Source organism: Acromyrmex echinatior, chromosome 2 (genome assembly GCF_024713525.1).
Source record: "Acromyrmex echinatior isolate Ae372 chromosome 2, ASM2471352v2, whole genome shotgun sequence".
NCBI lineage: Eukaryota > Metazoa > Arthropoda > Insecta > Hymenoptera > Formicidae > Acromyrmex > Acromyrmex echinatior.
The window spans coordinates 7368547-7395015 of NC_141853.1; the positions used below are offsets into that span (position 1 = coordinate 7368547).

The 26469-nt window shown below is 30.6% G+C and overlaps 1 protein-coding gene and 1 long non-coding RNA gene across 2 annotated transcripts in view; one reads left to right on the forward strand and one right to left on the reverse strand.

Annotated features, from left to right (window-relative positions):
• The window catches only part of LOC105154309 (hypothetical protein), a 116222-nt gene that overhangs the window by 54931 nt on the left and 34822 nt on the right, over nt 1–26469 (reverse strand). The window lies entirely within an intron of this gene.
• On the forward strand, nt 5825–22786 carry LOC147910438 (uncharacterized). Its single transcript, XR_015548477.1, has 2 exons — nt 5825–10779; nt 10922–22786. It is a non-coding gene; the product is annotated as an uncharacterized LOC147910438 (long non-coding RNA).

Sequence of the window (26469 nt, forward strand, 5' to 3'; positions counted from 1 at the left end):
AGAGTGACCGGTCGGAGTAAACGTTACATGGAGGGAGGGAAACGTCGCTTTTCGATATCGCTCGAAACTGTTTCCGAAACTGCTTCCGAAACACAAGGCTCCCTCATGAAATCAAATAGAAATGGTATATTTTCACATTTTCAAATAGTTTGCAGTAATTTACCGTGAAAAATGTAGTTCTTTATATTTTTCGTCACGATTCATACTTTTTTCTATACGTATATTTTTTATTCATTATATAATATATAATATATTATTTAAGCAAAATAATTTTTATACAATTAAATATTTTACAGCTAAATTTCGTATTTACATACAAATATATAAATTGCCATAAATATAATTGTACGTAACAATGTATAATTGTATTTATAATTCACGAGAGAGAGAGAGACAAATATCTTTCTACCCGCTAGCTAGCGACGAGTCGCGATCTTTCGCATTGCGTGTTAAAACTTCTATTTATCCAATTTGTCTGTTCGTCCGTGAAGCATTTTAACGCGACTTCGCGTACTCCTTTCAATGCTATGCTCTCCCAGGATTCCATCCGCGCGCCAATTAAGCTACGCCGCCTCCGCGCGAAAGTGCAAAGTTCCTCAGAACACAATGTAGACGGAAGCGGCGCAGGAAACACGAGACGCAGAAATTTTCTACTTTCTACTGGACTATTGCTATACATACAGATATATACGTATCTACAGCTTGTAATTTCCAACCTTTCCCCTCTTGCAGTGCAGTAAAATATTTCGTCGTATTTTTCGTTGGAAAATATAATTGAAGGAGCATGTCAGTTCCTTTCTAAAACGTGTAAGAAGTAACACTCACTCTTTTTTATTCACTTCATTTTCAATTTATTAAAAGTTTCACAATAATAAAAAATACGATTAAATTCAAACTCGAGAAGCGAGCTTTTCCATACGTTATCATACGATAAAGTTTTCATAGTACCTACATGCGTTTTTTTTATAATAATTATGAAAAATAAAAATATGCATACATATGTACATTGTCAAATGTTGCAATAATTATTGCGACAACAAAAAATCCAGTTTAATATGCAATCTTAAATCTTTACGCAATCAAATCTATTAATCTGATGGCAATTTTTTCTTGGATTGATATTTTGAAATTATATTGCTGAGGATGGTTCCAAAGTGAACTGAAAAGTACTATTTTTTGGAATAAAGATTTAAGATTGCGTATTAACTACCACGCTGACTCTCATTCGCCCTGATTTTTTTGTTGTTGAATTTGGGAGAGTCCGTAAGAAGATTACATTATTACCATTTGGAATAATTATTGCTTTGTAATAAAATTTAAAAAAAGCGAAAAACGCCCATTCAATTTATAATTGTGTACATAAAGCGTTCTTTTCCACTTCCTCCAAAATCTTCTTATTCATAGATATGTAATACAAAGTAATATCTTAGAATCCTTTTTAGAAATATTTTCTTCTAAACAAGATCGACGTTAAATTTTAATCTCAGGAAATTGTCGTTAAAAGATTTTCTCGAGACGCGCTTTGCATAACGAATGAAAAGCATTTTCGTAAACAAACACCGAAGTACATGTCGAGCATATACGTGCATTTTACGGTTGCAAACGATGCGGAACATTTACGAGCATTGCCGCAATGACGATTATCCCGGAACCAAAGTTACTCAGGGGAGCATAATGTTGTGTCCGGTGCGTATGAAAAATTATTCATCCTGTACAAGTGGTGAGCAACCGCTGCGCTGCGCCGGCCGATACGTAACGCTGTGCGGTGCATCGCGTTGCAGCTTTGTTGCACTTTACTGGCGCCCACCGCGCGGCGGTGACCGCTTTACCATTGAGAGGAGGACGAGCAAAACATTATCAACCGATATTTTACATATGGATATAGTTTAGAATAAAATTGTTTCTAATTATTTTTATATAGAAATAATAAGGCACAACAAATGTACGTGTGTGTGTGTATGTGTGTGTGTGTGTGTGTGTGTGTTTTATGTTAAAAGGGACAAATTAACGTGAGTTTATGAGAAATAATATAATAGAAAATTGAAAAACTGCTTGCAAAGAATTTATAAAATTTTTCAATTTATTTCTTTTAATAAAGATTTGTATTCTGAAAGGATTGATCTATTATATCTATTATTAGTATGAAAGAGTAATAAATACGTGTTTATATGATCACACGAACAGAGAGAATTCATGAGAAAAATTACAATTTCTCTTTTAATAAATAAAGTGTAGATAGCGAAAGGGTTGATACGATCCTTCGCCCACGTTCTCCGCTCCTCTTGCTGATGCTTCCGCGGTTAATCGGCCGCGGTTATTCGTAAATATTGAAAAGCCTTTTATATAGAGGACTTGACGAGCAGCAGCCGTTGCGTTCCGATCGGCGCCTGTTCCCGTCGGCCCTTCGGGCGACGACCCTTCCCATCATAGGTCCCCCCTTCCACCCTTCCGGCCCCTCGCGCACGTTCACGAGGGGCGGCCCCGAAGGTTCTCAATGGAGCCCGGATTTCGACATTGTCGCCTTGCCGCGGGAGTAAACTTCTTCTAACCTCAGAAGGACTTTCGAGGGCACTACGCTTAACCTCCTGATTCGTATTTTGACGGTCAAAATGATCATGTTCCTTCTGTATATATCACTTTGTAATTTTCTCAATACATTTCCGGCTTTAGAAATATTTCAAAAATATCTTTGAATAGAGAATAACATATTTTCATCATCAAAAAGATATTTCTTATTTACATAGTAAAATTCTCAATAAGTGAATTTCAATAATCAATGGAAATAAAATTTATTTTTCTAATTAATTCTTTCTTTAAACAAAAATTTACAATAGATGTATTAGAAAAAATTAAATAAAAAGATAAAAAAAAACGCTGCTACAAATTATCTGAAAATAATTTGATTTAAATAAAGTTATCAAATAACTTTTCGAGAGAGAGAGAGAAAGAAAGAAATTTTATTTAGCCATTAGTCAATGTTTCATTAATGCATATATTAAATTTCAATGTAGACGACATTTACTTCGAGACTGCTTATTTTCGTGTGAATATTTGTTTTAATATGGTATGTATAAAAATGTAGAGAAAGTGGACAGTATCATCTTATCTGACGTACCTATAACATATTGTCATTGCTGGCGATAAGAAAGTCAAATAGCACAGACATATAGTTGTTTATATATACAACTAAACCGATTTTAATCGTGATTGGACTAAACCAAGTTACACAATTATACATGATAAGTTGGGATAACAATGTCACTAGACAGACTAGATTGAAATATAGATTAAAGGAAACGCAACAATTGATATTTTTTTCTCATGCAGCTCTTTTCTCATAATCATAATTATTACATACAAAGTTTACTTTAGTATAACTCAATATTTTGAAAAATAACATTTTTATTTTCCTTCTTGCAAATGCGGCCGATATAAAAGCTCGCGACATAAAAGTTCCCGAATAGCTCTTGAATCTGCGACGTAATCGTTGCATAATAAAACTTGGCAAACTAACATTTTGACCCGCGACAACCTTCGCCGTTCTAACGTGAGGTTTGATCTCTATAAATCCGATCTCTGTCGGTAGAAACGCACGAACTGAATTCAGAAAGGCAAGCATTGTACAGCATCTCCAAGCAAATCGATAAAGTGGCGTCTCGTTTCGTAGGTATCACCATTACGCTGTCCATCTATTTTTCTCTCACTGGCGCACCTGCTGCTCTTCGCCATATTCGTCGTATATTTTTTCCCTCGATTATATCTTACAATCGTATAATGCCATACACATGCGAGCTAGCTAGCATTGTATTAGATTTTCAAGAGACTTATCATTATTGTTCATCTTATTATTATTGAAAAACATTGTCTCGGGAATAACGCGAGCTCGTCACATGAGAGATACATGAAAAAAAGTTTCACTATTCCAGTCGAAAAGGAAAATCGATCTTGGATAAAAAAATATAACGAGAGAAAGAGAAAAAATAGGGCAGGTTTTACAATTCTCATTTTATGACAAGTTTTGCTGCTCCTATATATAACATTCGTGCAAATTTATCAGCAGGAAGGAGAAGCGATTGGCGTTAGGATTATGTGAAATGGTATAATTTGAATTTGGAAAAGTATTAATATTTAATTGAGATGATCATTTATTTATTGAGATCCATTAGGTAATATTTATAAAGTGTTATGTGACCTCATATTATCGCATAATATTCAGTATTGTTACATTTTACGAGCTATATGAGTAAACTTGTACTGTTAAAAATAGAAATATGTGTTTGCCTAAGAAATAGAAGGAACATGTCTTATTATATAATGAACTCTCTGTCGATGGACACTTCGGCAACAAAATGGGCGATAAAAAGTTTTAATGCAATATAAAGAATACAATGCTTCTTTAATGTCTTAAAAATATTTTTTAATATCAAATTGTTTTATAAATATCGGGATTTAATATCAAATTAAAAAAAAGATTATTAAATATTCATCGTTAGACCTAACACAAAATATACATATATAGTTATTAAAATTATAAACAAATCTGAAATTATAAAAACAAATAAATTAGCATGCACAAGATAGTTTATATGGTACAATTTAGATAATACAAATCCAGTAGCGTATCGAGTCTCGATAACCCGAGGTTATCCATGCTGATCAATCTTCTTGCGTGACGCGACTTTAACTGCGCGAAAAGCTACGATGTCATCGTCATACAATAACGAGCATGTTTTACGCACAATGTCAAAATAATCCGATTATCAAACTATCTCAGCGAAAGGCGAAAGGTGTATGATCCCTTCTATCTCCAAAGAGGGAAGAGATTTTTAATTTTTTTCGTGCGAGTCGAGAACTGTACTTACACAATTAGTGTCAATCTGATATTATATTCTAATGAGATTATTATTAATAGTAATTCGAGAGTCTTCATTTTATTAAAATTAAAAATATCGACTTTCTCACTTTAATAAAATAATATATCTTATATAAATATATATAAATTTTATACTACAGTTTTTCAACTGTTATTCTTTATTCTATAAATTATATTTTATCTTTTACACATAGTTTAAACAATTCTGCATCTTTTTCCAATTTATCCCTTTTTCTTTTTCGTGGATATTTTAGATATAAATAATTTAATATTAAATAATTAAATAAATAAATAATTCTTTTGGTAACACTTATACATAACGACAGTGTAGTAACAACAATTCAATTTCGCATTAATATAATACTTTTTGCAAAGTTATCAAGCTGTATTTATTGTGCTATTGACTTATGTACGGAAACTAGTCGGTTATGTAAACGCGTATGTATCTATATAATACCAACGAGATCGATTAGCATGGATGGCTTGACGGGTTGATGCACTATCGGGCTTACATTATCTGCATCTACAGCTGCTATCGAGTATACCTTTGTTTTACCGCGCTCAATATTTATTTACACAGTGAATCGTAATATATTTATGTTTTAAGCGGTAGTATAGAATCGAGTGTACTCTCATAAAATATTTCATATATAATACTATATACATATATATATTCTACAGTCGTAAATATTTCATGCTGTGCCATTTGAATATCGTAACGTCATAAAAGTACTAATTTAAAGTACCATAAAGTATATTTTGTTTTGTGCATCTCTCTCTCTCTCTCTCTCTCTCTCTCTCTCTCTCTCTCTCTCTTCCTCTTTTTCTCTTCCCCCTTCCTCCCTCTATGTGTGCATGTGCGTGCGCACGCGCGCGCGTGTCAAAATTATTACTTGCCTTTCATTGCATTATCGTATTATGGTATCCCGTGAATGCATATAGCATATATATGTAACGTAGGTAGGTGCTTGAATTTACACGCTTGTGTGTATATATACAAGCGAGCAAGGAAATCGATCACAGCACGGCCAGTCTCGTCGATGATATGCCATGGCACTTGTATGATACGAATTCTATCCTGGATATCACAGCAGTTGCGTTCCACGCATGTTTGAATAAAGATGAATATCTGAACAAAACGCTAAATTCTGTCAAATATTTGATATATTATTATCTATTCTATAACGTTATGTAACACTGTAATGATGACGTCAAATCGTACTTCCAATTTAAAAATTGCAAAAAATTGTTTAAAAGGTTAAGTAAAGCCCAACTTATTTGATTGTAAATATTTAATATTTTCTGTATAAATAAGCAAATGCAAGATCTTATGATATAATAAAACATTTATACAAAAATATTTGAAAAGATAAAAATCTGTGAAAGGATTTAATATTTAATTTCATTATTTTACGTGCATTATTTTAAAGTGCTTCTTTATTTTTTTTTTTTTTTTTTTTGCAGAGAAGGGCATAAAATATACTTAATTAATTAATTATACTTAATTAATTAATAATTAATACACTAAAATTAAAAAAGATTTTTTATTTTAATAATTCTAATTATTCTGCTATGGGGGGTGTATAACAGCACGTTTATTTACGAAATTTATAGATTGTCATTTATTAACAAGCGTTAATTTTTTTATACCGCAATATTTTACTGAGTAATATCGCGTGAGCGTTAACAAAGTATCGTTATATATCGTAAATCGTTTTCGCAAAATGTTTTCACATTATCTATTTATCCGAATGCTTGTACAAGATAATGCCATGATTATCGCCATAATATCTTACGTATTTCTCCAGATACGACAAAATATTAAAACAAATTATTTAGATGATACAATAACAAATGTGGTAATTACTGTGTATTACATATCGGTTGATTATATTGACAAAAAATGTTTGATGGTTTTAATAATTAATTTCATTTAACACAAACGAATTACATAAGTGTATGATTATAATACTGATTGTATATCTCAATAAATTTATCTAAAAAACGCTATATAAATCTAACGCAGCAGTATTTTGATCTAGCACATCCAAAAAGTTGATTGAAAAATGCACCGTTTGCGTTTTGCGTAAATATTAAAACAAAAATATTAAATAAAAATAATGTCATACTTAAAATTAACATATTGTTGTCGATTTTATCAAACTCTACCGTCAATAAAGCATTTTTGCCAAAGTATCCATGATATATGATATTCGAGCTATTTATTTTGAAAACGTATCCCTGATATTTAAGCGCCAATCAACCGTGCGAATCTCAAAGTCCAAATTCATTGCGCTTTTGCAAAATATGTGGCTTAAATAAACGATTTATATATCCAAAGCGGCCTTTTAGAGATTCCAACGCGTTCACAAGCAAAATCCGCAACATAGTTAAATGTGGCGAAAGAGTCTCTCTCTCTCTCTCTCTCTCTCTCACTTGCTCACTGTTGTTCTCTCTTTCGTCCTCTTCATATACAGGGGTGGAATTCGATTTACTACAGTCATCGTGGAACAGTTCAATGCGCGGCGCTTATAATTGTTACTATAAAATCAAAACGTGAGAGAGAGAGAGAGAGAGAGAGAGAGAGAGAGAAAGAGAGAGAGCCCCGCAAAACAGCAGAGCGCACGCTCTGATAACTTCGCGATTCGTGTTTTCCAATAGGTTAGGTCAGGGACTAGATGGTATAGAGCAGCAGCAACCTCCCAAATTGCCATAGATGCTTTAGTTAGATTTTGCATCCGTTCGTTCGACGTGAAACACCGTCGAAATTCCAGGCTGTTAATTATCGCTTCGCGAGAATCAATCAATTCCAAACAGATTACTTTGATGTTTGCTCTCGACAGAAACTGCGTGTAATTCTTTGCACCCATTCAGTATATACGAATATCATTCTTGTGGGAATGGATTTATTAATTTGCCAAGTATGTGTCAAGTATCTTTTCAATTTCATAAATGTGTGAGTTTTTATACAGTATAATTGTATAATATGTGTGTAATAAATTTAATTTTTTACGAATATCTCATTAGTACAGAATAATTATACATTCTAAATTTTTTGGAGTAGAACCTCACTCTAAAGAGTGAAAATTAAATCAGTATTGAAAAAGAATGACTCCATTTTCAATCTTTAGGGTGACAATTCACTCGAAAAGTTTTAGACAATATGTATTGGTACGTATATATAGATAACAATTTTAATCACTTAAATAGATAAATAAAAACAAAAGAGAAATTAGATATTTATTTTCTTCATTTATCTTAGATATTTAAATTTTATTACTTTCTTTTTTGTTTTTATAAAATAATTAGACTTCTATAATAATACATTATTAGGGATGTTATTGAAATGAGTTCATTGTATTTAATTAGTTCGGTTATTTTAAAGTGCTCGAAATTAATATTCGAACGTAAAAGAGTTATTTCCGCTTCATGATAAATCAATTTTCCATTGCTGACTTTTTTTTAAAGATCTCGTTCGAGCATTTTACTACGCGAAACTGCTAACGTATACGAAAAAGATCTTTAATGAAAACAGTGACTTGCAGATAGGAAAATCGACACTCTTCTTAATCTTTCCTTCGCTCTTTTCTAATTTAATTCATTTTTCCTTTCTTCTAGACTTTTCCGTCCTTCTCTATCAATTTTCTTTAAAAACTTCGCAAAGGATACGGAACTCTGCCTCTTTCGAAACCTTTGCTTTTCGCGCATGACCAAGATTTTACGACAATGTGTAACATGTATTAATTTCAACGCTCGTATATAATTATGTATTTCATACTCGGTTACATACCATCATTGTACCACCAACAGTGACTTACATAAGAATTGTGCAAGAATTACCTGGTATCTTCCGTGTCACACAACAGTTGCCGATGTATGTGTTACTTGCGTTATAATTTTAGCGTATACCTTGAAAGAAACCAAGAATAAGATGAATTTGATGATAACGATTCTAATTGTTTTTAACGCAAAAAGTATAATGAATTAAATCGCTGATAATGTGTCAAGTGAGTTAGACTCAGATTGTGTTTCAGTGTCACTTGTTAAACTTAGCTGAAGAGTTATTTTATGATTGCAAATCTATTATTGAATATTACAGCTCAATTAGTTTTTGCCATGTGATAGTTGATAGTGCAGTATCAAATTGTCTGGATAGCAACTTATTCATTGTATCGGCAATCGCTGTGTGAATATTTTTGCATCAAAATTGCCGACGCATAATATTCTTTTCCATGTTAAGAATTTCCTATAAATAAAGACTACATATTAAATTTAAATGAAATAAATAAAGAATTTTTAAGATAAAATATTTGAATTACTATTTTGGTTGTTTTACTTTTTTGAAGTTTCAGCAGTTTTTCTGTTTAGTAGATAGATACAATTTCCGTGATATTGAGAAAAATCTGTTGTAAAAATTGTGTCGATGACACGATGAAAAATAAAAAGTCGGAGCGTTCGTTTGTGCGCATTAAAATGACGACGAAGTGATTCTATGAGAACTGCGCGATAAGCCTAAACTAGATCGAACCGGTCGATCATTATACTGTGACGACGCGTGAAGCACGATATTTGCGTTTATTGTTACCAACTTATGCAATTGATATCCTGGCTTTAATGTACGGAAAAATGTCTAAAAAGACTATTATGATATAATCTGAATAAAATATCAGCAATAATGTTAGAAAATATATGTTATAAGGTAATATGTACGTTAAGATATGAAATAAAAATCGCACACGATACTCTCGAAAATTGTTTAATATTCTTTTAATGTAGACAAGCAAAAAATGGTGTTTAATAACTTTATGATAGTGTTTGTAGGAAAGTAAGAATAAAAAATGATATACATATATAAAACTGCCAATACATATATAGATATATAGATATACGTTATCAAGATAATTATAAGGAACAATTAACTAAATTAAAAGGTGGATACAGAACGTCAAAGTAAATGAATTGCTCTATCTTTATAAACTCCAATATTGCGATTGGTGGAAAGAAAGAGAAAGAGAAAGAAAATATAAAGTTATATACAAATAAATGTACACTTGATGAAATATATTTGTTCAAATATATTTGTTATTTATTTGTTGCACGCTTCGTTATCAAGAGTAGAATTATAATAAATAATTGTTTGATTACATGAAACCTCATCTTTTTTTGATATTTTTTACATAAGCATTGACGCAATTGATAAAAAAATATCGACGCGATTCAGTACACTTGGTGTGCGTGTGTTTTATACTTTATGTAATTTATATGAATTCAGAAAAATATAATCAAATGATTAAATATCACACACGCATTGAAGTGGTAGAAAGTAAAAAGTTTTTAAATCGAAAATTTATTAATTATTTCCACAATTATGATTTGTGATTTACTTGACATATTACGAAATATAAAATAAAACGCGATATGAATGTAATATCATAAAAAAACACATTCAAATAATACATATCCATATAATATGAAGTTTTATAGATGTTATAACCATAATATACGTACATTACAAAATCAACAACTGATTGCTAATTTCATTTCTTACTCGAGAGAAAGGACATTAATCACTTCAATTAATATGTACCCATTTCGTTATGTATTTGCTTAATTTTTACTAATTAGTTATATTGCTCTCTTAATAGATTTATGTTGACTTTCTACAAAATATTTTTTTTTCGTTTTCTATAAAAAAATACATGTCACGCGTGTATTAAAGTGATATTAATAAATACATTAAGGAAAAATGTATTAAATTTTAATAAATATTTATTTGAATATAGTGCCAACTAAACATTTACATACAAATAAATATTTCAATAAAAAATGAATTATTCAATAAAAAAAGATTATTAAATTAATTTTTCTTTGTTTTTGTACTAAATATTAGGTGTTGGAATTATTAGGTGTTGGAATTAATTCGTAGCGTTTTACAAGTGATGGGAAGTACTTTCATTAATGTATTTTTTAATGCTCATGTGAAATAAATAACATTCTTTCATTAAAAAACGCTACGAATTAATTCCAACACCTAATAATTCGTAATAGATATATCTTTATATTTAGTAAATATTTATAATTGGTATTATTCAAACAAATGATATATTAAAATTCAAAATATTTTTTTTAATGTATACATATGAAATATACATATAATATAATATAAATGTATTACATAGATGCCTAAGAACACATTAATATAGAAAAAAGTAATTTAGCATATCATTACAGTGACAATGTTTTGCGATCGGATAATGTCGTAGTAAAAGAGTTAACTCAAGACCTCATTCGCTTTTAACGTGAGCGGAAAGGAGTGAAAGTTAATCTTTAACGCGTTGTTACAAAAGCATAATTGCACAGTTAGCCAATCGAGCGATCATTGTTTTGAAGCGAAATGATAGATCGCATCGAACTATCATTAAAGCCCTTATGCAATCGATTCGCACTGTTCCTTACTTCTTTGCATACTTTACAATTGGACACAGGTATCAATATGTAAACGGAATAGTTGGTAATTACGCTGCTAATTTGTATTATGAAGGCTGCAGTATCTATAATACGTCGATTTGCTTTTACATGATATATTATTAGAAGAATATTAAAAAAGCACATAATATTCTATATATATATATATATATATATATATAAAATAAAAATAAAATTCAAATTTCACAATATTTTTTTTAATAATAATTTTTTAATAACCTTTTTAAATATGCGTCATATAATAAAGAATGTATTTTCTGTTTATAAAAAGAAATTTAAACTTAGAATTTATAGCAATGATAGGTCCAATTAACATTTATAATCACTACAATTTTAGAATTTATTTTTCTTATTAATATTTATTATGTGTTGAAAAACTTCTCTGTTTTTTTTTATAAAAAAACATAATTAAAAATTTTCAAATTACTTAATACTTTCCCTCAATATTTTTATATTTCTACTTAGCAATGAATAAAGATGGCCTATTTTATTAAAATCTTCTACAATACGACTCCATGACTATATATATTTTCTCCATGACATATTTTTTAAAACTCCTCTAGTAGAATACTTTCGAAGAATCGGAATTAAGATCGTTGGTAAGAGATTGCAACGCACTGCGACGAAATTAAAAGAGGGAGAAAGAGAGGGGGAGAAGAGGGGAAAAGGAAAGGAAGAAAGAGAAACAGAGCTTAAACATCCGTGAGAGATGTGTAAAAACCATCGCATACGTCTCATGTGCGATCGTTGAGAGTGGTACTCGTCTTTATTTTCAGCAGCTACACCGACTATTTTTAAGCGACTTTGATCATCTTCGAACGCCTCTCTTTCTCTTCAGAGCTATTCGATATATCGACGCAAAGCTAACTACAAACAAATTCGACTACATTAAATAAAATCTGATGTTTTACAACACAGATTAAACAATTAGATTAAACAATTAGAATAAATTATAGTGTTGATACTTTATTTTCATTTATTCTTCATATGATTATTATCTGACTTAGAAAATATGTAGTTTTCGTTATAAAAATTATAGTTATAATATAATAAATTAAATATATTATAATAAATTAAATTATAACTATAATTTAGGCAAACATATATATTCGTTATGAATCTAATTTAAAGAAAAATAATTGTAGAATTATGCGTAGCGATTTTTATATACGTGTATTATATTTTATAATTGTTTATTTAATTGCATAGGAAATAAAATAAGTTCTTTGACGTTTTCCTATTTTTTTCTAGACTATGTATGTCTAAAGAAAAAGAAAACCAAAAACGTTGTAGAAGTTACTTTTTATACAATTTCTATATATTCTATGTACAGAAAAATTGTTAAAAAATCTGTTTTATTATAAACATAATATTGTATATACAAACATACGCAAAAGCAAATTTTTATTAAAATCATTTTATTAACTACCGATAATTAACTAATACAGAAAGTATGATGATGTTAAAGGTTTGTATTATCGATTCGTTTCTACTCCAATTCCCACCTATCGCATAAAATAGAGTATATAATTTTTTGCGAAAGGCAAAAGCAAAAAAGAAAACGGTTTGCATAGAAGAAGGCGTATTGCATCTCACTATTGTTTACTCTCACGGTAGGATAAAAATCGTAATTACGATCTGGCAATCATGAGCGTAACCGCAAGGTGTAAACGCGAATCTCGCAACCTATCGCGCGCGATTACAATGCAGACTCGGTGGTACTCAGCTCATATGCTGATAACAGTGTTTACAGAATCTGACCCGGTGTTATCTTCGCTAGCTTCCGCAATGTCCACGATTCTTCGCAGGATGCCTCGTGAGGCTAAAATTTATTGAACGGTTTCTCAACGCCACGCACCGACAACCTCACTTCGTTATGTCGTATATGTATTCATACGTATATATGCAATGAAAACGATGTGTGTTTGAACGTCGTGATTATCTGTTGTTTAATTTGATCGACGTCCAAGCAAGAGGTATTATCTTTGGTGTAATTTCTTTAGGTATATACAGTAATAAGTGTTGAAAATTATCAAATATTCGATTGACGCATCGCACTTATATCTTCGAAATGTTTCTTTTAATTCTCAAAATAAATATTTTTTTGCCAATTGCAAATAAACATTATTAGTCTTTTATATTTTTCGAGATCGATTATATTTTTTTTCTGTGATAAATTATATTAATATTTATATTTGATATTAGACACACAGGCAAAAAGAATATATGCTAATTCTTCGACAAATATCATCGGTAATGCTATTTTGTCGTGAGACAAATTTTATCTTCGAGAATGTATCGAGAGAGTAAGTAATTCTAGCATGGCGAAAAATAGCGCATTTAATTATAGGTCATACGCAAGATTCCTCGGTGCAGCTGTTTAAACAGTAGACAGTTAGCAGTCGATATTATACATTCACGTATAATCTTGTATTATTCACTATTATTAATGTAGTAATTAGAAAGGCACATTATCTGTCATATAGCTAATTATTAGACATTTTTTATATTCAATTTATTTAATAACATTATTAAGATATAAATAGAGATATGATTTAATGATCCTTTATTAAGTGGAAAATTATTTTGAATTTACAGGATTACTGAACTTCGTCAGTTTTGTTGCAAAATTTATTTATAAAAAATGATTTTTTCCATCGCGACAAAAGTGCAATATTCCGTGAGCTACTTGTGCTTTCAGCACAATCTTTATACTCACACGATTCATATTTTTCCTTTCTATTGAGAAATAAATATATCCAAAGAATTGTCAAGTTTTTGTAGTCAAGTTATATGTATTATAATTAAGAGAGATTTGTTCAATTCTCTAATATTCTATAATTTCTAAATATTTTACAATTTTTATTTGTAATTATTGAGAGAAAGAGAAAAAAAATTATTTTTTATTTTATAAAAATTAAAATCTCATCACAATTCTGACATATGCTTTCGTATTATTTATTTATAATTATACACGATATTCTCACATGGATCTTGCAACGAGTATCATATCCACGTAAAGGATTACGAGAAATTTCTGAAGCAACGATCTGAAAACGGTAAGTAGCTGTTTCGTCGTAAAATGCCGTTATTCTCGGGTAGAAAATCGCATCGAGCGTCCGGTATGTACGACGCCAATCCTGTAGTCGCTCCAACGTACTTATGACGGCGATTCCACCGATAACACAAGGTCTTCTTGCCATATTCAGCTTTGAATTTCCTAAGTAGGCAAGTATGACTAACAATGTATTACCAAACAAACGGATCACCCACCGTCCGCCCTGTCCTCGGCGTTCTTCCTACACTTTTTGATATATAATATTTGCTTCTCGCTTATTCCTTTTCTTACTTTCTTTTCATGCTCTTGTCCCCCCCCCCTCCCTCTCTCTCTCTCTCTCTCTCTCTTTCTTCACGGTATCTCGCAATTAGCTTAAAGATACTCGAAGGAGAATTACTCATCCGGGCACATTGTTTTCATTGTCTGAAGACTGATGCCACCGACGAACTTAAAACTAAAAAATTAGATAAGTAAGAAGGAAAGAAAGGAGAAGATTAATGTCAGACCATCTTGTTAGATCTAGATTAAAGGCTCGATAGCACATACGTATTTACTCGAACCACACACTGATTACAATGCATTTCGCAGATTATGTTTTGTTTCCAAAATAAAATTTGATTGGAATCGAAGTGCGAAATATGTTAAATTAATAATCGATCTTGCAGTTTTTCATTATTTTTTTATCTTCCAAAGTTTAACTCCAAAATTAAATTTGCTTGATTTTTTCAAATGCATGATTTATTTAAAATCTAAATTTTTATGCATTATCATAATAATTATTTCTGTTTCGTGACATATCCTAAAACTATTATCATAGAAATTATGTTTGAAATAAAACTCATCATCATTTATCTTTATCCATCAAATTCCAGCGTTTCATTAGATACAATATTTTGTCCAAATAAAAGATAAAAATAAGTAAATAATTCTAAGAATATTAGTGAAAAAATAAATCATATATTCGCCGATTAAATAATTAAATAATTTCATAAAATAGAATTTTCTCTCGTTAAAGAATATTACATTAATTAAAATATTTAAGAAATAATGTGATTTATTCGTCGCACGATCTTGTCATGTACAGACAGAAAAACCAGCAATAACGTGTGAACGATAGAAGCATTCAGCTTACGATAAGATAATATTCGTGATTAATCATCGTCGACCAATCTGTGACCTTCTTCGAAAAAGGAAACTTCAAGACACACGGTATGGCTTATTGTATACGTTTCCTTGGAAAAATATTATCGGCGACATAACAACGCATATATAACAATATTAATAATTTATTCTTTTCATTATTATTTCCAAAGGAGATTCGCAAGAATAACATTTTACTTATTTTATATATTTTACTATAACTCTATTGATCATAGAGAAACAATACAAAGGAATAATGATATAAAATCTGTGTCCAGATCGCACAGAAAGTCTGAAAAGACTTCCTTTTTTATTCCTGACTTACGATAGAAATAAATTCCTGTTTCATCCCATTTCTGCTCTAAAAGTATTCCTGAAAGTTCCAAAAGATTTCACTTTTATGTCACCAATTGTCTTTTTCAGATTCAAAGTCTTCTTTTTCTAGTCTTTTTGCATTTCTTAATTTTGTGTAAAAATAAATCATATTTTGGTTTTTATGTAAATTAAACATTCTTTTTATTAAAGGTAACATACATATAAATATATTTTATATATTTTACATATTTTATATATTTTTGAATTCTTTTTTAATTTATTTCGAATAAATTAAGCTAATTTATGTTTAAAAATATGAATATTTTTCGGAGTTCAAATGGGCCAATTGTGCTATCTGAATTACATTGCATTATAATTACTAACCGAAAAATATATTCTATTACGTCATATCAAGTGAAAATTGATGTATCCTCGGCATTGCGAGCAGAATTTCTTCCGAATGACTTTCGTCTCTGTTTAATAATTAGATAGTTCTGCCCTAGTCTGCTTGAGATGACTAAAGAGCGAGGCTAAATGGGTCACTCTTGAGAAAGATACACTGGAAACGTTGGAGGAGAGTAAAATGCATACGTAAAGCAATACGCGACATTGTGTTTCGCGAGATTATTAGTCTGATTAGACGAGGAAAGAGAGACGATGGCGTATGTACGCACACGATGTAACGTTTATTTGCGCTTATTGCGTGCATATGTGTATGTATACGATTCTTAATCCACAGGGAAAACGTGTGGAGACACAATGAGTCGACATCGGCCCTTTCGATAGCTACACGCATGCGTATCATGGACGCGCATACATACGTAAGTTCGCGCGATGTACGAAAGGCACACACATACGCGTTATATGTGTGTCGTGTGTGTTTCGAGAGAGAATCGACCGAGAAGCAAAGCGTGTCCGTGGTACATCGAGCCAGCCAGATATCGGACAATCTGTTTAGAAAACAATGGAAACGCACGCCGCGCTGTGAGTGAATGAATATTCAAGGATTAAGTAACGATTGGGTAAGCCAGAAATCCGGATTATTACCTTACTCACGATTCTTCCCCGCGGGCCTGCGATAGGATGCAAATTTAATTGATACACGAGACGGCTAATAGGGTTCATTTTATCGCCGGAAGATCAAAGAGCGAGTGAATGGTTGCGACAAATGTTCTAACATGAGCTTTCAATTCTTGATCTTTAGATGTTAGTTCAATACTTTATGTTCGATCGTTTACACAACAAATAATGGAGTAAATTTGCGAGTTATTGTATAAAGGAAACACAATTTTTAAGAAAAGCAGGTTTTTAGTGATAAATTTTTGAAATCAAATGAAACAAAAAATCACAAACTTTATATATATACTTTTATCAATATAATTCGAAAAGGTCAAATCATTATTATTGACCTATCCATTTATTTTAACAAAGTTGTATTTATAGTTATTAATCGAATATTCTAGTACTAATAATTGTGTATTTTTTTGCTTATAATATAATAATCATACTTTTAACACTATCAAATAGAGACTATGTACATATTTAAAATGCACAATGTTGATGAAATGCTTACGAACTATGCAAAAAAACTAAATCAACCAAATTTTGAGAATATCGCTTTAAAAAAATCCAATTTTAAATTTCTCAATAATCTGCAAAATCGAGTTATTCGTCTTAAGAGTATCAATACTCAATTCATCAGTAGTTTGAAAACGTAGAAGGTCGAGCAACTCTGATGGTCATTGTATCCAGAAAGAGAGAGAAAGAGAGAGAGAAAACGTCAAAGGCTGCAGAAAGGTTTGTTCGTATTATACACAACACATGGTATAATACACACAAATTTGTCTATAAGCGTGAACAAATGTGCTCGATATAAAGAGAGAAAGAGAGAGAGGAGAGGGAGGGGGGGGGGAGGAAGAAAGAAAAAAAATAGTCGTCCAAGGAATGAAATACCGAGAGAACAGGATCGAGACATGATCACGAGCGCTAAGAGCATTGTCCACCAGCCGCTTCGGTTCCCCCTGCAGACACCTGCGTGACGTCACGCGAGGAAACAGCTGGTCGCTCATCTCTTACCTGGTTTGCAGTCCAACCACTTTTGCATTTTGTGAGAGGGGAAACCTCTCTCACTTGCCTTCCTCGCGATTGCCTCCCTCCTCCCCTCTTTTAATTTCCTTCCCCCTCTCCTTCCAATTCTATTTCTCGTTACATCTATCGTACATCCTGAAATCGCTTTCCAATATTTTTTTTCTCTAATCTGATCATTACTGTTCGCCAAACACTTCATTTAACGAACGTTTGCCAGGTTTGTGAATTTATTATCCCTTCAGTCATATATACGTTTACCGGGCACATTTATACGAAGTAAGCTTAAATAATGCGAGAGATGAGAAAGTTTGTTGTTTAAAGGAAACCTTCAGGGTTTTTTTTTGAAAAGCTTCGTACGGTAGTAAAATAAACAAGTTTTTTTCTGTGATTCCAATATTTTTGAAGTACAGAAATCGCATTTTAGTGAGACATTTTATATCTGCTATATATCTATTACACAGTTATGCGGATTTTATAAATGTACAGACAAAATTTAAAGTCATAAATTTGTATTTTCACATATAGCGTGCTTACAATACATTTTACGATCTGATCTCACTTCCCTATCCCACCAAGTAGTTCATTTTCCATATATATATTTTCCATATTTTTCATAGCGTATTTCTATATCTATCAGCCTTTAACTCGCTCGTTATATTTGTTAAAGAATTCTTCAATTAAAGAAATCTTTGAACGGTGCAGTAGCAAATGAATATGAAGCATAACTGTTTCCCTCTCCTCTTCTCCTTCTCTTTCTTTCCTCGTTTTATCTTTCCCTGAAAGAGACTCCTTCGCCGCTATTCCGACATAGCTTTTCGTCCGAAGTCGTAGCCTTTTTAACCTCTGTGTCTGCGTCTCAGCTGAGGTACAGCTCGCGAAACGATCTTTAAACCGGTTGCATGCCACAAGGAGCAGAAGAAGCGGTGGTTTTATGTCGTTACGTTATCCTCGCGCATTCGTTCGCTCGCTTGCGCGAGATCCTTGCACTTGGCGGAAGAAGCGATCCTCTTGTGATTCCATGATACACAAGCGGAGCATTCATTTTTCATTTCTTAATTCGCTGTGAATTATCGAAAAATCAACGACGTAACTTGGTTTTTTCCTTCTAGAGTGACCAAAAGTTTGAACTGTGTTCGCTAAATCACGAATTTTATGTGATCTTTCTTAATATTCAATTAAAACGCGACTTATTAACTCTGGAACAAAGCTTTGTAATTTCTGTTCAAACACGATAATTCGTGTTATTCTTCTAAAAGACATAAAATTATTAGATTCATACCTTCTAGTGTAACAAACGAAAAAAGTGAATAAATACATGAGAAAATGTAATTCTTTTTTTTTTGTATGGAATACATGAAAAAGAGAATAAAACACACACATTCTTTCTATCTATTGATTAAATTATTTATTTTTCTCATTTCGTCTTTTCTATTTTGTTCGCTTGTTTGAGTATCTGTATAATCTATAAATAACGGATGTACAAAACATCTATTATCATTTTAACATCACTACCATCAAATGTTATTATATTATTGCTCAATATTCAATAATTGACTGGTATCTCTCGGCTGAGAATTTAGTAATCTCGCATATCTAAGCACTTTTATACAAGTCTTAAACTTTAGTCTGGATAGCTATTGTGTCTGATTTGTTTCGACACGTGCACAAGAATGCCCATGTTTCGTGCAGGCAAGCACGCATCTTCCTCGTAAAAATGAACAAGTGAGAGGGGAAGGGGAGAGAGAGAAGAAGGAACGAAGAAAGGACTGAGAAAGATATGTTCTACAGGACCTGTGTCGAGCAAGTTTTAGGTCGCCTTCGAAATATATGCGACGCATATACGATTTCTTTGAGTTTAAGCGTATGACGCATGACGCATGATTTTCTTTGTCCTTTATATATATATATATATTCGATCTCGATTGAATTTCCTTTGAGCACAAAGAAAATTTTCCACGGTCATAAGATATAAATTATATGAAAACGTCTTTATCTTTGAATTCTGTAATAATTCTGCACTGAAAAAAAATTTTCTAAATCTAAGTAATTTTTTCCTTGAACATATTACTTGCAATAAGTAATATATTTTTATATTTAGTAAATATTTACTTGTAGTAAAGAAATGTTTATTTGAGACTATTCAAAAAAAAAATTATTCAAATTTAGAAAACTTTTTCAGTTAATTGTAATATATTTATATTTATAAAACATAATTATTATTTAAATTTTAGGAGTATAGAATATTATTTTTAAATATAAAAAAATTAGAAAATGTCTTATTTAATAAACAGGTTTAATTTAAAAAGATACAATGATAATCTTTTATTCATTACAACAATGTGATACTGTATAGATAGTAGTACAATGTAAATTACAATTCCAGGCATTATTCTATTCTTTGAAAAACCAATATAAAGTAAAATCATAAATGCATTTCTTTTTAATATTTTTTTTACGATTTGCGTACACAGAAACAGATTTTTTACTAACAGAGGAAAAATTTGTTGAATAGAAAAGAGTTTTTATCATAAGTACTTATTTATAACCATTTTCTTCAAAACAAGCTTTTATGAGAGATTTTTTTTATGTGTATTATCCTATGAAAAAAAGAAAAAATACGTAGCATTCTTTCTGTATGTGTATAGTTTCTAAGCGTGTATTACTACTCTCACAGAGCTGCGCGTTTGTATAAGTTTTTCTAAGTTTTCCTACATAAACTTATACTGCAGACGTGAGAAAATATATTAGGCATGTTGATAAATCAGCACAAAGAATTTTGTTATACTTCGCCTACCAAATTCGATTTCATAAAAAATCACATTACTCGAATTATTTGAATATTATATAGCTACATTGCTGCAGTGAAATAATTCTGTAGTTGCATTCAATTAAATGGCGTAATGTAAACCTATTAAATATATAATACAATCTTTATTTTTAATTATTACGTAATTATTAAATATCAATAATATTGAGTACTAATTTAACATTATTAATATCATAAATTCCTATTTTATAGATGTTTTAAACAAATATAACAAATGTACAATATTTTTTATATTTAATGTAACAAATGTATTTTTTTATAACATATGTTTCTTTATAAACTGTTCGAAATTATTTCTTTTTGCTACTTACTATATATTATTTACATTTTATAAAAATTTGTTATATCAATTTGAGATATATACATATAAATATATTTTTTATACTTTGGTATTTGCAATAAGTTCATTGTTTATTCAATTTTGGTACAATATCATTGTTAATGGATAATATAATTTATGATTATAGTACCTTTGTGGAACTAATAACTCGTCATCGAACCGTTAAATTAATCCGAGCGTATAAATTGACACACGTACATGTATTAGTGTAATCTAGGAAGAATGTTTTATTTTAAAGTCATTTATGGAATTGCACCTAAACTAGAACTCGGAAAGTCTAGAGCAGTGTTCTATGACAAAAGCATTATTACTCATAAACTTCGCGAAAGCGATTTTACGTTCTACGCGTGTGAAAAGGTAATTTCCTCACAACATTATTCGTGAATAATCTATCGTTATATCACAACTTCTACCCTCCCGAGGAAAATCGGTGCGATTTCTTTAAACATTTTTACAATAAAACGAGATTAAAATGAGCTTCATGGAGAACGATCCGCGAAGTAAACAGCAAATAATATAAAACAGTTCTTACGTCGTCTAACGCACGCGATACGAGAAAAGCGATTTAGTGAGAAATCGCCGTCATATAAACTGGTTGGAAACTTTGACATTTTGCTTTTCCTAAGTATTAAATTTCACAAAGGTATTAAAGTTTCTATTCAAATACTCTATTACGACAATTAATATTACTAATTAGATTAATCGAAATTTATCTATAAGATTAAAAATGTCACCATATTAGAGTTCTTATGTTCTTTAATAAAAAAATTTAAATAGCAATCTACAATATGAATTTTAGAATTTAGAAACTTTATTTTATGATGATAATTTAAAGATATTATAATGTTGCATTTTACAATTGTGAAATAATTTGTAAAAGATTAATTATTATATTTTAAATTGCATTACAATTTCTTAACAAGATAAAAATTGAATTTGTGTATACATATTTTGTGTGTGTGTGTGTGTGTGTGTGTGTGTGTGTGTGTGTGTGTGTGTGTGTGTGTGTGTGGTGCGTGTGCGTGTGTGTATTGAAGGATAAATTCACGACGTCTCACGAGTGCTACGTTACATGAAAATTCCCCTCGCTCGCTATACCGAAACCAGCGACAAGCAGAGTAGTCAAGGAACGGCGCAAAGGGAGGAACACAATAGAAGTGGCTCAATAAAAAGGATTTCGGTGCAAAGAATTTCCCACTGCATGATTACCCCGCCTGGTCGAGCACATAGCTCTCGTCGTGGATTCCTATTGTAGAAACCATCGTACGCCACGCTTTTTCTTCTCATTGAGATACTCGTTCGATCCGCGAAAAAGGTACAACGCTTTTACGATAATTACGCGTAGGTTCGCTGTTATTATCGCAAGCACAAAATCACTTTTAAATCGTATCTATATCGTATAGAAATTAGAATTTATTACTTAATGATTACTTTTCACTCTTTTCCAAAATCCGTCGTTTTGTCAAATTAATGATTTAAAAAAGGATTTGTCTGTTGAAGATTTCTTGCCCAAGAAAATTGTCAATTTTTCAACAAATACATTATTTTCGTCGGTACAAATAGGAAAAGTTAATTTCCATTAGTCTCGACTTTCTCTTCGTTGAAAAGAGGCAGGTAAAACGTGACAACTCCTCTATATATTTGACAAAGATATAAAAACTCAGGACACATTTATTTTATGATCAAAATATGTCACATATTATTTATTCTGTTTATTTAGGGGTTTATTTTCTGCCTTTTTTTTCCCTTTCTGGGTTTCTACTTTTTATCCTTAATTTTAACCATAATTTCTCTCTATCCTTCTTAAGTCTATGCATTATATTCTTGCGTCGATTGTTAGTCCTACTTTCTAACTCTTAATGTTGTCTTTTCTTCTTTCCTTAATTTCTTTTATTCTGTCGCTGTTTTTTTTTATTATTATTCATATTGCTTTTCCATTCTATCTCTATTATCCTTTCTTTCTAATCTATCCCTCTTCCTCCGCCGCCCCGCTGGCATTTCTCTTCAAACTGTCATTCTTTTCTCATTCCGTTCCTCTTTCACACACTAAATTGTTCTCTATCTCTTTTACTCGTTACCTCAATGGTCTTCTCTGCTCTCGCGTTGTTCTCATCTTCCTGCCTTCGGTTTTGCCTTCTCATTTACACTATCATGACGCGTTCCCCGTTTTTCTCTTTCCCTTCCTCTTTCGCATTCGCTGTTCTCTTGTTTTCCTCTTTTGTCCATATGTTCACTTACCGCGGTGGAACTCTTCAGTTTATTGTATCTTCTTCTCCTTCTTATTCTTGTTTCCGACTCTTTCCTTGCGCGCACCTTTCGATCCATGTTGAGCGGTATTTTCTTTTCTTTTTCTTTCTTCGTCCGACCATCTTTTCTTTCATATGGATCGAAGGTTTATTCCCTCGGTGCTCTAGACCGGTTAAAAATCTCGCAGACCCTAAACGTTTTCAAACAGAAACGCTTCGTGTAGATATAAGAATATCGATAAAATTATTTATTGGTTTTTTTTTTTCAAAATTCTATAGTATTATACGAACAGATATCGCATCATGATTGTATAAATTAGAAGAATTTCATTTCAATCATAATAATTAGAAGATACCATTGCAGTGATTATTAAAATAATAGGTATATTAAATTAAAATGTACATATTTAAAATAAAATATATTTCTTTTAATCTATTTCGTTTTATTTAACTATTTCTCTTTGTTCTACTCCAAATAAAATGATGAAACGTACATAACGTACATTATCATTCCATGTAAACGTGTGTCACATTCGTCGACCTTTGATATCTTCAGGTAATCGGCCTTCGTCGCGATAAACTCTAGCCAGAGCATTCAAGTGAACCAATATCCACCGAAACAAAATCCACAATATATTTATTGAATAATCTGTTGAATTTCATGAAATTAATTTTGTGATTTCATCATAAAAGCAAACTCATATGAATCTTGTAAAATTAATAGTTGGTTTTTTTAAGCAAAAAACTTTGTGTGTTTATTCTAATTACTAGTTATTAGAGAAAGGAGCATAAAAAAGCCGACGCTGGATATTTTGTTTATTTTAAACTAAACTAAGTTAAATGAATTGTTCATTCCGTAGTGAATAATGTGACACACGGTGTATGCTACAATGCATTAATAAAGCAGATGTATGCAGACATATTATTTACAAAAGTAAAAATCAAAGGACCATAAAACAATGTGCTGTGTATTAACAAGCTTAAATTATTAGTTGAATCCGTTACTTAAAAATGAAAGAATAGAATTATATTAAATATCTAAATAAATAGAATTATGTTTAATTTGGTATATATTAATAAGCCTAAATTGTTACTTGAATCCGTAAAAATTGTAGAATTATTTTAAATCCCTAGATGAAAAAAATTATATTTAATTTGATATGTAATAATACATTTCTCATTGATTTCAAACAAATTTTATTTTTTGATTTTTCAGAATAAAATTAAATAGTGCAAATGTATTATATATAAATGAAATTTTTTAGATTTTTAAGAGTATCTGTTCATATAAGAAAACATTGCTTATCAAAAATTTTAATGGCGTCCATGTCAATAGTAGAGTACGACGACCTATGGGGGAGCGTGCTGAATGCATCTGCACCGATACTATTAACACGACGCACTATATACTGTTGAACAGGAGACGCGCATATGAATTGTGTGTGTATGCGCGCGCGCGCGCGCGCGTGTGTGTGTGTGTGTGTGAGCGTTCACCGTCACAGATAAGCACGCGGCAATGTAGTGTTGTTCGTGCGAGCGTCGAGGGACAAAGCGCTTGGCGTTTCTTAAGGAGAATAGTTCTATGTTAAAACTACAGTTAAACGTTTGCGCTTGATACAAATGTAATTTGTGCTGACCGTTAAATCTTAATAAGAAAAAAATAATTTTTGCCAACCATATAATACAGACATAATACAAATTTTGTATTAAATATAATTTTATATTTTAAATGAAATAATTTTATTCTCTTTGATGTAATTATATCTATGTGGAAGTATCGTATATTTCGCAAAAAATGCAAAATAACTTGATATATATAACGCATCGTATAATTAATATCACTTATGACAAATAGTTACAATGGTGTAGTTTTTCTATGATTTTTATAAAATGTATTCTGTCAAATATATTACTAGTTTATCAACTGTTCTGTAGATAACCAATGTACAAACAACATGAAATGAATGTGTAACATTAAATAATTTATATACGGTTACCAAAAAATCGATTATTTAAAAAAGCTGTGTATTATTATACTTTTTATCATCATTACCTTTTATTATATAATGAACATTTATTACATTACAGTGAGCGAGAATTATTCATAGCAACGTTAGTGAAAGGTCATATTAATATTAAATACGTATATCGTAAATTAATTCAAATTAAATTACTATAAGTAAGTGAGATATAATAAAAAGTATGAAATATAATAAAAAGTATAAAAATGCAATAAAACTGACAAATAAATAAAAATATATTTAATTAGAAATTTTTTAACAAAACTCATTTCAAATTAATTATGAGAGAGAGAGAGAGAGAGAGAGAGAGAGAGAGAGAGAGAACAATATCATTATGTTATGTATGGACATGATTTTTCGAAAAATAATCTGTACATACATATTTTTATTGTGCAACTGCTTTTTTATATAAAAAATTAACAAAAAACTGTAGGATATAATTTCAATTTTTCTACTATTTAAAGTATTTTTAAACAAATTAGTATTCGAACGATTTTTAAATACATATAAATACAAATGTAATATATTTTTTAAAAATGCAAATAAAACATAAAATGAAAAGGAAAGTGATGTTGAAGATTTATGTGTAAGAAATTTTCATCAATGGCTGAGTAATAATTGAATTATTAGCGATTTTTAATTACAATGATATGATACTATAAACTTTATACTTTAGCCCGTCATTGAAAGAATGTTAAGAAGTTTTCTGATCAATCTGTGAAATAAACAATATGATAAATAAATAAATAGCACAAATTAATTTAATATAATAAAAAATGATTTACACAACATATTTTCATTTGTGAGCTATAATTGTGAAATAGTCTATATTTTAATGATATTAATATAAATAACATAAAAATTCATATCAATTGATTAATTATTAAAAACTTTTACATGTACATATCATTAATTGCATCGTATTACAATAAGATGTCTATCAAAATCCTCTTGGATAAATTTTCTACTTAATCGTAATGAATACAAAAAAGAAATTTTATTGTTTTGTGGAAGCTCTTTATCAATTAATAATTGAAGTTATAACGCGACAGATGTATGCACGCTCCGTCGATGA